The sequence below is a fragment of the Hyla sarda genome, chromosome 1 (assembly GCF_029499605.1).
Source record: "Hyla sarda isolate aHylSar1 chromosome 1, aHylSar1.hap1, whole genome shotgun sequence".
Lineage (NCBI taxonomy): Eukaryota > Metazoa > Chordata > Amphibia > Anura > Hylidae > Hyla > Hyla sarda.
The window spans coordinates 255,916,721-255,930,538 of NC_079189.1; the positions used below are offsets into that span (position 1 = coordinate 255,916,721).

Below are 13,818 nucleotides of genomic sequence, written 5' to 3' on the forward strand. Positions count from 1 at the left end.
GGCAACAGAGCAAAATGTCAACGACACCTGGGATTCCCAGCCAGTCTACCATGCTGGTACTTACCGGGCCCTAAGCTGGGTAGCAGTCTGCGATCTGACGAGAGCAGGCGCGTTCAGCTTAGGATGGCCGTTGACAGCTTCTCGCCCTTTATACTGTGCATTTAAGCATCAATAAATCCTTTTCGGAATCGGAACGGAAGGCGGCAACAGAGCAAAATGTCAACGGCAGCCGGGATTCCCAGCCAGTGTCCCATGCCGGTACTTACCGGGCCCTAAGATCTGTACCAGTCTGCGATCTGACGAGAGCAGGCGCGTTAAGCTTAGGATGGCCGTCGACAGCTTCACACCTTGTATACTGTGGATTTAAGCATCAATAAATTATTTTCGGAATCGGAGCGGAATGCAGCAATAGAGCAAAATGTCAATGGCACCCGGGATTCCCAGCCAGTACTTACCGGGCCCTAAGCTGGGTAGCAGTCTGCGATCTGACGAGAGCAGGCGCATTCAGCTTAGGATGGCCATTGACAGCTTCATGCTTTTTATACTGTGCATTTAAGCATCAATAAATCCTTTTCGGAATCTGAGAGGAAGGCGGCAACAGAGCAAAATGTCAATAGCACCTTGGATTGCCAGCCAGTCTCCCATGCCCGTACTTGCCGGGCAGCAGTCTGCGATCTGACAAGAACAGGCACATTCAGCTTAGGATAGCCGTAGACGGCTTCATACCCTGTATACTGTGGATTTAAGCATCAATAAATCCTTTTTCGGAATCGGAGCGGAAGGCGGCTAAAGAGCAAAATGTCAACAACACCTGGGATTCCCAGCCAGTCTCCCATGCCGGTACTTCCTGGGCCCTAAGCTGGGTAGCAGTCTGCGATCTGACGAGAGCAGGCGCGTTAAGCTTAGGATGGCCATTGACAGCTTCATGCTTTTTATACTGTGCATTTAAGCATCAATAAATATTTTTATTAATCGGAGAGGAAGGCGGCAACAGAGCAAAATGTCAATGGCACCTTCGATTGCCAGCCAGTCTCCCATGCCGGTAACTGCCGGGCAGCAGTCTGCGATCTGAGGAGAGCAGGCACGTTCAGGCTTAGGATGGCCGTTGACAGCTTCACAACCTGTATAATGTGGATGTAAGCATCAATAAATCCTTTTCCGAATCGGAGCGGAAGGCGGCAACAGATTAAAATGTCAACTGCACCCGGGATTCCCAGCCAGTCTCCCATGCTGGTACTTTCCAGGCCCGAAGCTGGGTAGCAGTCTGCGATCTGACGAGAACAGGCGCATTCAGCTTAGGATGGCCGTAGACATCTTCACACCCTGTATACTGTGAATTTAAGCATCAATAAATCCTTTTCGGAATCGGAGCGGAAGGCGGCAACAGAGCAAAATGTCAACGACACCTGGGATTCCCAGCCAGTCTCCCATGCTGGCACTTACCGGGACCTAAGCTGGGTAGCAGTCTGCGATCTGACGAGAGCAGGCGCATTCAGCTTAGGATGGCCGTTGACAGCTTCACTCCCTGTATACTGTGAATTTAAGCATCAATAAATCCTTTTCCGAATCGGAACGGAAGGCGGCAACAGAGCAAAATTTCAACGGCAGCCGGGATTCCCAGCCAGTGTCCCATGCCGGTACTTACCGGGCCCTAAGATCTGTACCAGTCTGCGATCTGACGAGAGCAGGCGCGTTAAGCTTAGGATGGCCGTCAACAGCTTCAAACCTTGTATACTGTGGATTTAAGCATCAATAAATTCTTTTCGGAATCGGAGCGGAAGGCAGCAATAGAGCAAAATGTCAACGGCAACCGGGATTCCCAGCCAGTCTCCCATGCCAGTACTTACCGGGCCCTAAGCTGGGTAGCAGTCTGCAATCTGACGAGAGCAGGCGCGTTCAGCTTAGGATGGCCATTGACAGCTTCATGCTTTTTATACTGTGAATTTAAGCAGCAATAAATCCTTTTCGGAATCGGAACGGAAGGCGGCAACAGAGCAAAATGTCAACTGCACCCGGGATTCCCAGCCAGTCTCCCATGCCGGTACTTACTGGGCCCTAAGCTGGGTAGCAGTCTGAGTACTGACGAGAGCAGGCACGTTCAGCTTAGGATGGCCGTTGACGTCTTCACGCCTTGTATATTGTGGATTTAAGCATCAATAATTATTTTTATTAATCGGAGAGGAAGGCGGCAATAGAGCAAAATCTCAATGGCACCTTGGATTGCCAGCCAGTCTCCCATGCCGGTAACTGCCGGGCAGCAGTCTGCGATCTGAGAAGAGCAGGCACGTTCAGGCTTAGGATGGCCGTTGACAGCTTCACACCCTGTATATTGTGGATTTAAGCATCAATAAATCCTTTTCCGAATCAGAGCGGAAGGCGGCAACAGATTAAAATGCCAACTGCACCCGGGATTCCCAGCCAGTCTCCCATGCTGGTACTTACCAGGCCCTAAGCTGGGTAGCAGTCTGCGATCTGCCGAGAGCAGGCGCGTTCAGCTTAGGATGGCCGTTGACAGCTTCACGCTCTTTATACTGTGCATTTAAGCATCAATAAATCCTTTTCCGAATCGGAACGGAAGGCGGCAACAGAGCAAAATGTCAACGGCAGCCGGGATTTCCAGCCAGTGTCCCATGCCGGTACTTACCGGGCCCTAAGATCTGTACCAGTCTGCGATCTGACGAGAGCAGGCGCGTTAAGCTTAGGATGGCCGTCGACAGCTTCACACCTTGTATACTGTGGATTTAAGCATCAATAAATTATTTTCGGAATCGGAGCGGAAGGCAGCAATAGAGCAAAATGTCAACGGCAACCGGGATTCCCAGCCAGTCTCCCATGCCAGTACTTACCGGGCCCTAAGCTGGGTAGCAGTCTGCAATCTGACAAGAGCAGGCACGTTCAGCTTTGGATGGCCATTGACAGCTTCATCCTTTTTATACTGTGAATTTAAGCATCAATAAATCCTTTTCGGAATCGGAACGGAAGGCGGCAACAGAGCAAAATGTCAACTGCACCCGGGATTCCCAGCCAGTCTCCCATGCCGGTACTTACTGGGCCCTAAGCTGGGTAGCAGTCTGCGATCTGACGAGAGCAGGCACGTTCAGCTTAGGATGGCCGTTGACATCTTCACGACTTGTATATTGTGGATTTAAGCATCAATAATTATTTTTATTAATCGGAGAGGAAGGCGGCAATATAGCAAAATGTCAATAGCACCTTGGATTGCCAGCCAGTCTCCCATGCCGGTAACTGCCGGGCAGCAGTCTGCGATCTGAGAAGAGCAGGCACGTTCAGGCTTAGGATGGCCGTTGACAGCTTCACACCCTGTATATTGTGGATTTAAGCATCAATAAATCCTTTTCCGAATCGGAGCGGAAGGCGGCAACAGATTAAAATGTCAACTGCACCCGGGATTCCCAGCCAGTCTCCCATGCTGGTACTTACCAGGCCCTAAGCTGGGTAGCAGTCTGCGATCTGACGAGAGCAGGCGCGTTCAGCTTAAGATGGCTGTCGACAGCTTCACACCTTGTATACTGTGGATTTAAGCATCAATAAAGCAAAATGTCAACAGCACCCGGGATTCCCAGCCAGTCTCCCATGCCAGTACTTACCGGGCCCTAAGCTGGGTAGCAGTCTGCGATCTGACGAGAGCAGGCGCGTTCAGCTTAGGATGGCCGTTGACAGCTTCACGCCCTTTATACTGTGCATTTAAGCATCAATAAATCCTTTTCCGAATCGGAGCGGAAGGCAGCAACAGATTAAAATGTCAACTGCACCCGGGATTGACAGCCAGTCTCCCATGCTGGTACTTACCAGGCCCTAAGCTGGGTATCAGTCTGCGATCTGACGAGAGCAGGCGCGTTCAGCTTAGGATGGCCGTTGACAGCTTCACACTTTGTATACTGTGCATTTAAGCATCAATAAATCCTTTTCGGAATCGGAAACGGAAGGCGTCAACAGAGCAAAATGTCAACGGCAGCCGGGATTCCCAGCCAGTGTCCCATGCCGGTACTTACCGGGCCCTAAGATCTGTACCAGTCTGCGATCTGACAAGAGCAGGCGCGTTAAGCTTAGGATGGCCGTCGACAGCTTCACACCTTGTATACTGTGCATTTAAGCATCAATAAATCCTTTTCGGAATCGGAGAGGAAGGCGGCAACAGAGCAAAATGTCAATAGCACCTTGGATTGCCAGCCAGTCTCCCATGCCCGCACTTGCCGGGCAGCAGTCTGCGATCTGACAAGAACAGGCACATTCAGCTTAGGATAGCCGTAGACTGCTTCACACCCTGTATACTGTGGATTTAAGCATCAATAAAGCCTTTTCGGAATCGGAGCGGAAGGCGGCTACAGAGCAAAATGTCAACAACACCTGGGATTCCCAGCCAGTCTCCCATGCTGGTACTTACCGGGCCCTAAGCTGGGTAGCAGTCTGCGATCTGACGAGAGCAGGCGCGTTCAGCTTAGGATGGCCGTTGACAGCTTCATGCCCTTTATACTGTGCATTTAAGCATCAATAAATCCTTTTCCGAATCGGAGCGGAAGGCGGCAACAGATTAAAATGTCAACTGCACCCGGGATTCCCAGCCAGTCTCCCATGCTGGTACTTACCAGGCCCTAAGCTGGGTATCAGCCTGCGATTTGACGAGAGCAGGCGCGTTCAGCTTAGGATGGCCGTTGACAGCTTCACACTTTGTATACTGTGCATTTAAGCATCAATAAATCCTTTTCGGAATCGGAACGGAAGGCGGCTACAGAGCAAAATGTCAACGGCAGCCGGGATTCCCAGCCAGTGTCCCATGCCGGTACTTACCGGGCCCTAAGATCTGTACCAGTCTGCGATCTGACGAGAGCAGGCGCGTTAAGCTTAGGATGGCCGTCGACAGCTTCACACCTTGTATACTGTGGATTTAAGCATCAATAAATTATTTTCGGAATCGGAGCGGAAGGCAGCAATAGAGCAAAATGTCAACGGCACCCGGGATTCCCAGCCAGTCTCCCATGCCAGTGCTTACCGGGCCCTAAGCTGGGTAGCCGTCTTCGATTTGACGAGAGCAGGCACGTTCAGCTTAGGATGGCCATTGACAGCTTCATGCTTTTTATACTGTGCATTTAAGCATCAATAAATCCTTTTCGGAATCGGAGCGGAAGGCAGCAATAGAGCAAAATGTCAACGGCACCCGGGATTCCCAGCCAGTCTCCCATGCCAGTACTTACCGGGCCCTAAGCTGGGTAGCCGTCTTCGATCTGACGAGAGCAGGCACGTTCAGCTTAGGATGGCCATTGACAGCTTCAAGCTTTTTATACTGTGCATTTAAGCATCAATAAATCCTTTTCGGAATCGGAACGGAAGGCGGCAACAGAGCAAAATGTCAACTGCACCCGGGATTCCCAGCCAGTCTCCCATGCCGGTACTTACTGGGCCCTAAGCTGGGTAGCAGTCTGCGATCTGACGAGAGCAGGCGTGTTCAGCTTAGGATGGCCGTTGACATCTTCACGCCTTGTATATTGTGGATTTAAGCATCAATAAATATCTTTATTAACCGGAGAGGAAGGTGGCAACAGAGCAAAATGTCAATGTCACCTTGGATTCCCAGCCAGTCTCCCATGCCGGTAACTGCAGGGCAGCAGTCTGCGATCTGAGGAGAGCAGGCACGTTCAGGCTTAGGATGGCCTTTGACAGCTTCACACCCTGTATATTGTGGATTTAAGCATCAATAAATCCTTTTCCGAATCGGAGAGGAAGGCGGCAACAGATTAAAATGTCAACTGCACCCGGGATTCCCAGCCAGTCTCCCATGCTGGTACTTACCAGGCCCTAAGCTGGGTAGCAGTCTGCGATCTGACGAGAGCAGGCGCGTTCAGCTTAGGATGGCTGTTGACAGCTTCACACTTTTTGTATACTGTGGATTTAAGCATCAATAAATAATTTTCGGAATCGGAGCAGAAACAGAGCAAAATGTCAACTGCACCCGGGATTCCCAGCCAGTCTCCCATGCTGGTACTTACCAGGCCCGAAGCTGGGTAGCAGTCTGCGATCTGACGAGAGCAGGCGCAATCAGGTTAGGATGGCCGTTGACAGCTTCTCGCCCTTTATACTGTGAATTTAAGCATCAATAAATCCTTTTCGGAATCGGAACGGAAGGCGGCAACAGAGCAAAATGTCAACGGCAGCCGGGATTCCCAGCCAGTGTCCCATGCCGGTACTTACCGAGCCCTAAGATCTGTACCAGTCTGCGATCTGACGAGAGCAGGCGCGTTAAGCTTAGGATGGCCGTCGACAGCTTCACACCTTGTATACTGTGGATTTAAGCATCAATAAATTCATTTCGGAATCGGAGCGGAAGGCAGCAATAGAGCAAAATGTCAACGGCACCTGGGATTCCCAGCCAGTCTCCCATGCCAGTACTTACCAGGCCCTAAGCTGGGTATCAGTCTGCGATCTGACAAGAGCAGGCGCGTTCAGCTTAGGATGGCCATTGACAGCTTCACACTTTGTATACTGTGCATTTAAGCATTAATAAATCCTTTTCGGAATCGGAAACGGAAGGCGGCAACAGAGCAAAATGTCAACTGCAGCCGGGATTCCCAGCCAGTCTCCCATGCTGGTACTTACCAGGCCCGAGGCTGGGTAGCAGTCTGCGATCTGACGAGAACCGGCGCATTCAGCTTAGGATGGCCGTAGACATCTCCACACCCTGTATACTGTGGATTTAAGCATCAATAAATCCTTTTCGGAATTGGAACGGAAGGCGGCAACAGAGCAAAATGTCAACGGCAGCTGGGATTCCCAGCCAGTGTCCCATGCCGGTACTTACCGGGTCCTAAGATCTGTACCAGTCTGCGATCTGACGAGAGCAGGCGCGTTAAGCTTAGGATGGCCGTCGACAGCTTCACACCTTGTATACTGTGGATTTAAGCATCAATAAATTATTTTTGGAATCGGAGCGGAAGGCAGCAATAGAGCGAAATGTCAACGGCAACCGGGATTCCCAGCCAGTCTCCCATGCCAGTACTTACCGGGCCCTAAGCTAGATAGCAGTCTGCGATCTGACGAAAGCAGGCGCGTTCAGCTTAGGATGGCCATTGACAGCTTCATGATTTTTATACTGTGCATTTAAGCATCAATAAATCCTTTTCGGGATCAGAACCGAAGGCGGCAACAGAGCAAAATGTCAACTGCACCCGGGATTCCCAGCCAGTCTCCCATGCCGGTACTTACTGGGCCCTAAGCTGGGTAGCAGTCTGCGATCTGACGAGAGCAGGCGCGTTCAGCTTAGGATGGCCGTTGACATCTTCACGCCTTGTATATTGTGGATTTAAGCATCAATAAATATTTTTATTAATCGGAGAGGAAGGTGGCCCATGCCGGTAACTGCCGGGCAGCAGTCTGCGATCTGAGGAGAGCAGGCACATTCAGGCTTAGGATGGCCGTTGACAGCTTCACACTTTGCATACTGTGCATTTAAGCATCAATAAATCCTTTTCGGAATCGGAACGGAAGGCGGCAACAGAGCAAAATGTCAACGGCAGCCGGGATTCCCAGCCAGTGTCCCATGCCGGTACTTACCGGGCCCTAAGATCTGTACCAGTCTGCGATGTGACGAGAGCAGGCGCGTTCAGCTTAGGATGGCCGTTGACAGCTTAACACTTTGTATACTGTGGATTTAAGCATCAATAAATAATTTTCGGAATCGGAGCAGAAACAGAGCAAAATGTCAATTGCACCCGGGAATCCCAGCCAGTCTCCCATGCTGGTACTTACCAGGCCCGAAGCTGGGTAGCAGTCTGCGATCTGATGAGAACAGGCGCATTCAGCTTAGGATGGCCATAGATAGACATCTTCACACCCTATATACTGTGGATTTAAGCATCAATAAAACCTTTTCGGAATCGGAGCGGAAGGCGGCAACAGAGCAAAATGTCAACGACTCCTGGGATTCCCAGCCAGTCTCCCATGCTGGTACTTACCGGGCCCTAAGCTGGGTAGCAGTCTGCGATCTGACGAGAGCAGGCGCGTTCAGCTTAGAATGGCCGTTGACAGCTTCTCGCCCTTTATACTGTGCATTTAGGCATCAATAATTCCTTTTCGGAATCGGAACGGAAGGCGGCAACAGAGCAAAATGTCAACGGCAGCCGGGATTCCCAGCCAGTGTCCCATGCCGGTACTTACCGGGCCCTAAGATCTGTACCAGTCTGCGATCTAACGAGAGCAGGAGCGTTAAGCTTAGGATGGCCGTCGACAGCTTCACACCTTGTATACTGTGGATTTAAGCATCAATAAATTCTTTTCGGAATCGGAGCGGAAGGCAGCAATAGAGCAAAATGTCAACGGCACCCGGGATTCCCAGCCAGTCTCCCATGCCAGTACTTACCAGGCCCTAAGCTGGGTAGCAGTCTGCGATCTGACGAGAGCAGGCACGTTCAGCTTAGGATAGCCATTGACAGCTTCATGTTTTTTATACTGTGCATTTAAGCATCAATACATCATTTTCGGAATCGTAGAGGAAGGCGGCAACAGAGCAAAATGTCAATAGCACCTTGGATTGCCAGCCAGTCTCCCATGCCCGTACTTGCCGGGCAGCAGTCTGCGATCTGACAAGAACAGGCACATTCAGCTTAGGATAGCCGTAGACGGCTTCACACCCTGTATACTGTGGATTTAAGCATCAATAAATCCTTTTCGGAATCGGAGCGGAAGGCGGCTACAAAGCAAAATGTCAACAACACCTGGGATTCCCAGCCAGTCTCCCATGCTGGTACTTACCGGGCCCTAAGCTGGGTAGCAGTCTGCGATCTGACGAGAGCAGGCGCGTTCAGCTTAGGATGGCCGTTGACAGCTTCACACCCTTTATATTGTGGATTTAAGCATCAATAAATAATTTTCCGAATCGAAGCGGAAGGCGGCAACAGATTAAAATGTCAACTGTACCCTGGATTCCCAGCCAGTCTCCCACGCTGGTACTTACCAGGCCCTAAGCTGGGTATCAGTCTGCAATCTGACGAAAGCAGGCGCGTTCAGCTTAGGATGGCCGTTGACAGCTTCACACCCTGTATACTGTGCATTTAAGCATCAATAAATCCTTTTCGGAATCGGAACGGAAGGCGGCAACAGAGCAAAATGTCAACGGCAGCCGGGATTCCCAGCCAGTGTCCCATGCCGGTACTTACCGGGCCCTAAGATCTGTACCAGTCTGCGATCTGACGAGAGCAGGCGCGTTAAGCGTAGGATGGCCGTCGACAGCTTCACACCTTGTATACTGTGGATTTAAGCATCAATAAATTATTTTCGGAATCGGAGCGGAAGGCGGCAATAGAGCAAAATGTCAACGGCAACCGGGATTCCCAGCCAGTCTCCCATACCAGTACTTACCGGGCCCTAAGCTAGGTAGCAGTCTGCAATCTGACGAAAGCAGGCGCGTTCAGCTTAGGATGGCCATTGACAGCTTCATGATTTTTATACCGTGCATTTAAGCATCAATAAATATTTTTATTAATCGGAGAGGAAGGCGGCAACAGAGCAAAATGTCAATGGCACCTTGGATTGCCAGCCAGTCTCCCATGCCGGTAACTGCTGGGCAGTAGTCTGCGATCTGAGGAGAGCAGGCACATTCAGGCTTAGGATGGCCATTGACAGCTTCACACCCTGTGTATTGTGGATTTAAGCATCAATAAATCCTTTTCCGAATCGGAACGGAAGGCGGCAACTGAGCAAAATGTCAACGGCAGCCGGGATTCCCAGCCAGTGTCCCATGCCGGTACTTACCGGGCCCTAAGATCTGTACCAGTCTGCGATCTGACGAGAGCAGGCGCGTTAAGCTTAGGAAGGCCATTGACAGCTTCATGCTTTTTATACTGTGCATTTAAGCATCAATAAATCCTTTTCGGAATCGGAACGGAAGGCGGCAACAGAGCATAATGTCAACTGCACCCAGGATTCCCAGCCAGTCTCCCATGCCGGTACTTACTGGGCCCTAAGCTGGGTAGCAGTCTGCGATCTGACGAGAGCAGGCGCGTTAAGCTTAGGATGGCCGTTGACATCTTCACGCCTTGTATATTGTGAATTTAAGCATCAATAAATATTTTTATTAATCGGAGAGGAAGGCGGCAACAGAGCAAAATGTCAACTGCACCCGGGATTCCCAGCCAGTCTCCCATGCTGGTACTTACCGGGCCCTAAGCTGGGTAGCAGTCTGCGATCTGACGAGAGCAGGCGCGCTCAGCTTAGGATGGCCGTTGACAGCTTCTCGCCCTTTATACTGTGCATTTAGGCATCAATAAATCCTTTTCGGAATCGGAACGGAAGGCGGCAACAGAGCAAAATGTCAACGGCAGCCGGGATTCCCAGCCAGTCTCCCATGCTGGTACTTACCAGGCCCTAAGCTGGGTATCAGTCTGCGATCTGTCGAGAGCAGGCGCGTTCAGCTTAGGACGGCCGTTGACAGCTTCACACTTTGTATACTGTGCATTTAAGCATCAATAAATCCTTTTCGGAATCGGAACGGAAGGCGGCAACAGAGCAAAATGTCAACGGCAGCCGGGATTCCCAGCCAGTGTCCCATGCCGGTACTTACCGGGCCCTAAGATCTGTACCAGTCTGCGATCTGACGAGAGCAGGCGCGTTAAGCTTAGGATGGCCGTCGACAGCTTCACACCTTGTATACTGTGGATTTAAGCATCAATAAATTATTTTCGGAATCGGAGCGGAAGGCAGCAATAGAGCAAAATGTCAACGGCAACCAGGATTCCCAGCCAGTCTCCCATGCCAGTACCTACCGGACCCCTAAGCTAGAGCAGTCTGCGATCTGACGAGAGCAGGCGCGTTCAGCTTAGGATGGCCGTTGACAGCTTCTCGCACTTTATACTGTGCATTTAAGCATCAATAAATCCTTTTCGGAATCGGAACGGAAGGCGGCAACAGAGCAAAATGTCAACGGCAGCCGGGATTCCCAGCCAGTGTCCCATGCTGGTACTTACTGGGCCCTAAGCTGGGTAGCAGTCTGCGTTCTGACGAGAGCAGGCGCGTTCAGCTTAGGATGGCCGTTGACAGTTTCACGCCCTTTATACTGTGCATTTAAGCATCAATAAATCCTTTTCCGAATCGGAGCGGAAGGCGGTAACAGATTAAAATGTCAACTGCACCCGGGATTCCCAGCCAGTCTCCCATGCTGGTACTTACCAGGCCCTAAGCTGGGTAGCAGTCTGCGATCTGACGAGAGCAGGCGCGTTCAGCTTAGGATGGCCGTTGACATCTTCCTGCCTTGTATATTGTGAATTTAAGCATCAATAAATATTTTTATTAATCGGAGAGGAAGGCGGCAACAGAGCAAAATGTCAATGGCACCTTGGATTGCCAGCCAGTCTCCCATGCCGGTAACTGCCGGGCAGTAGTCTGCGATCTGAGGAGAGCAGGCACGTTCAGGCTTAGGATGGCCGTTGACAGCTTCACACCCTGTGTATTGTGGATTTAAGCATCAATAAATCCTTTTCGGAATCGGAACGGAAGGCGGCAACAGAGCAAAATGTCAACGGCAGCCGGGATTCCCAGCCAGTGTCCCATGCCGGTACTTACCAGGCCCTATGATCTGTACCAGTCTGCGATCTGACGAGAGCAGGCGCGTTAAGCTTAGGATGGCCGTCGACAGCTTCACACCTTGTATACTGTGGATTTAAGCATCAATAAATTATTTTCGGAATCGGAGCGGAAGGCAGCAATAGAGCAAAACGTCAACGGCAACCGGGATTCCCAGCCAGTCTCCCATGCCAGTAATTACCGGGCCCTAAGCTAGATAGCAGTCTGCGATCTGACGAAAGCAGGCGCGTTCAGCTTAGGATGGCCATTGACAGCTTCATGATTTTTATACCGTGCATTTAAGCATCAATAAATCCTTTTCGGAATCGGAACCGGAACGGAAGGCAGCAACAGAGCAAAATGTCAACTGCACCCGGGATTCCCAGCCATTCTTCCATGCCGGTACTTATTGGGCCCTAAGCTGGGTAGCAGTCTGCGATCTGACAAGAGCAGGCGCGTTCAGCTTAGGATGGCCATTGACAGCTTCATGCTTTTTATACTGTGCATTTAAGCATCAATAAATCCTTTTCGGAATCGGAACGGAAGGCGGCAACAGAGCAAAATGTCAACTGCACCCGGGATTCCCAGCCAGTCTCCCATGCCGGTACTTACTGGGCCCTAAGCTGGGTAGCAGTCTGCGATCTGACGAGAGCAGGCGCGTTCAGCTTAGGATGGCTGTTGACATCTTCATGCCTTGTATATTGTGAATTTAAGCATCAATAAATATTTTTATTAATCGGAGAGGAAGGCGGCAACAGAGCAAAATGTCAATGGCACCTTGGATTGCCAGCCAGTCTCCCATGCCGGTAACTGCCCGGCAGTAGTCTGTGATCTGAGGAGAGCAGGCACGTTCAGGCTTAGGATGGCCGTTGACAGCTGCACACCCTGTGTATTGTGGATTTAAGCATCAATAAATCCGTTTCCGAATCGAAGCGCAAGGCGGCAACAGATTAAAATGTCAACTGCACCTGGGATTCCCAGCCAGTCTCCCATGCTGGTACTTACCAGGCCCTAAGCTGGGTAGCAGTCTGCGATCTGACGAGAGCAGGCGCGTTCAGCTTAGGATGGCCATTGACAGCTTCATGCTTTTTATACTGTGCATTTAAGCATCAATAAATCCTTTTCGGAATCGGAACGGAAGGCGGCAACAGAGCATAATGTCAACTGCACCCGGGATTCCCAGCCAGTCTCCCATGCCGGTACTTACTGGGCCCAAAGCTGGGTAGCAGTCTGCGATCTGACGAGAGCAGGCGCGTTCAGCTTAGGATGGCCGTTGACATCTTCACGCCTTGTATATTGTGAATTTAACCCCTTAACGACGCAGGACGTATATTTACGTCCTGCGCTGGCTCCCGCGATATGAAGCGGGATCGCGCCGCGATCCCGCATCATATCGCGTGGGTCCCGGCGCTAATCAACGGCCGGGACCCGCGGCTAATACCACACATCGCCGATCGCGGCGATGTGCGGTATTAACCCTTTAGAAGCGGCGGTCAAAGCTGACCGCCGCTTCTAAAGTGAAAGTGAAAGTGACCCGGCTGCTCAGTCGGGCTGTTCGGGACCGCCGCGGTGAAATCGCGGCGTCCCGAACAGCTGATCGGACACCGGGAGGGCTCTTACCTGCCTCCCCGGTGTCCGATCGACGAATGACTGCTCCGTGCCTGAGATCCAGGCAGGAGCAGTCAAGCGCCGATAATGCTGATCACAGGCGTGTTAATGCACGCCAGTGATCAGCATTAGAGATCAGTGTGTGCAGTGTTATAGGTCCCTATGGGACCTATAACACTGCAAAAAAAAAGTAAAAAAAAAGTGTTAATAAAGGTCATTTAACCCCTTCCCTAATAAAAGTTTGAATCACCCCCCTTTTCCCATAAAAAAAATAAAACAGTGTAAAAAAAATAAAAAATAAACATATGTGGTATCGCCGCGTGCGTAAATGTCCGAACTATAAAAATATATCATTAATTCAGCCGTACGGTCAATGGCGTACGCGCAAAAAAATTCCAAAGTCCAAAAAAGCGTATTTTGGTCACTTTTTATATCATTAAAAAATGAATAAAAAGTGATCAAAAAGTCCGATCAAAACAAAAATCATACCGATAAAAACTTCAGATCACGGCGCAAAAAATGAGTCCTCATACCACCCCATACATGGAAAAATAAAAAAGTTATAGGGGTCAGAAGATGACATTTTTAAACGTATAAATTTTCCTGCATGTAGTTATGATTTTTTCCAGAAGTGCGACAAAA

At 50.5% G+C, this 13,818-nt stretch overlaps 9 pseudogenes; all 9 read right to left on the bottom strand.

Annotated features, from left to right (window-relative positions):
* Nucleotides 1–15: 15 nt before the first annotated feature.
* On the bottom strand, nucleotides 16–135 carry LOC130348195 (5S ribosomal RNA; annotated as a pseudogene).
* Nucleotides 136–3,559: 3,424 nt separating this feature from the next.
* Nucleotides 3,560–3,679, bottom strand: LOC130351962 (5S ribosomal RNA; annotated as a pseudogene).
* A 677-nt stretch (nucleotides 3,680–4,356) lies between these two features.
* On the bottom strand, nucleotides 4,357–4,476 carry LOC130319251 (5S ribosomal RNA; annotated as a pseudogene).
* Nucleotides 4,477–5,759: 1,283 nt separating this feature from the next.
* On the bottom strand, nucleotides 5,760–5,879 carry LOC130352144 (5S ribosomal RNA; annotated as a pseudogene).
* Nucleotides 5,880–7,918: 2,039 nt separating this feature from the next.
* LOC130331849 (5S ribosomal RNA) lies at nucleotides 7,919–8,038 on the bottom strand (annotated as a pseudogene).
* A 284-nt stretch (nucleotides 8,039–8,322) lies between these two features.
* On the bottom strand, nucleotides 8,323–8,442 carry LOC130352029 (5S ribosomal RNA; annotated as a pseudogene).
* Nucleotides 8,443–8,714: 272 nt separating this feature from the next.
* On the bottom strand, nucleotides 8,715–8,834 carry LOC130319262 (5S ribosomal RNA; annotated as a pseudogene).
* A 2,292-nt stretch (nucleotides 8,835–11,126) lies between these two features.
* Nucleotides 11,127–11,246, bottom strand: LOC130348879 (5S ribosomal RNA; annotated as a pseudogene).
* Nucleotides 11,247–12,524: 1,278 nt separating this feature from the next.
* LOC130352446 (5S ribosomal RNA) lies at nucleotides 12,525–12,644 on the bottom strand (annotated as a pseudogene).
* Between the last annotated feature and the right edge of the window lie 1,174 nt (nucleotides 12,645–13,818).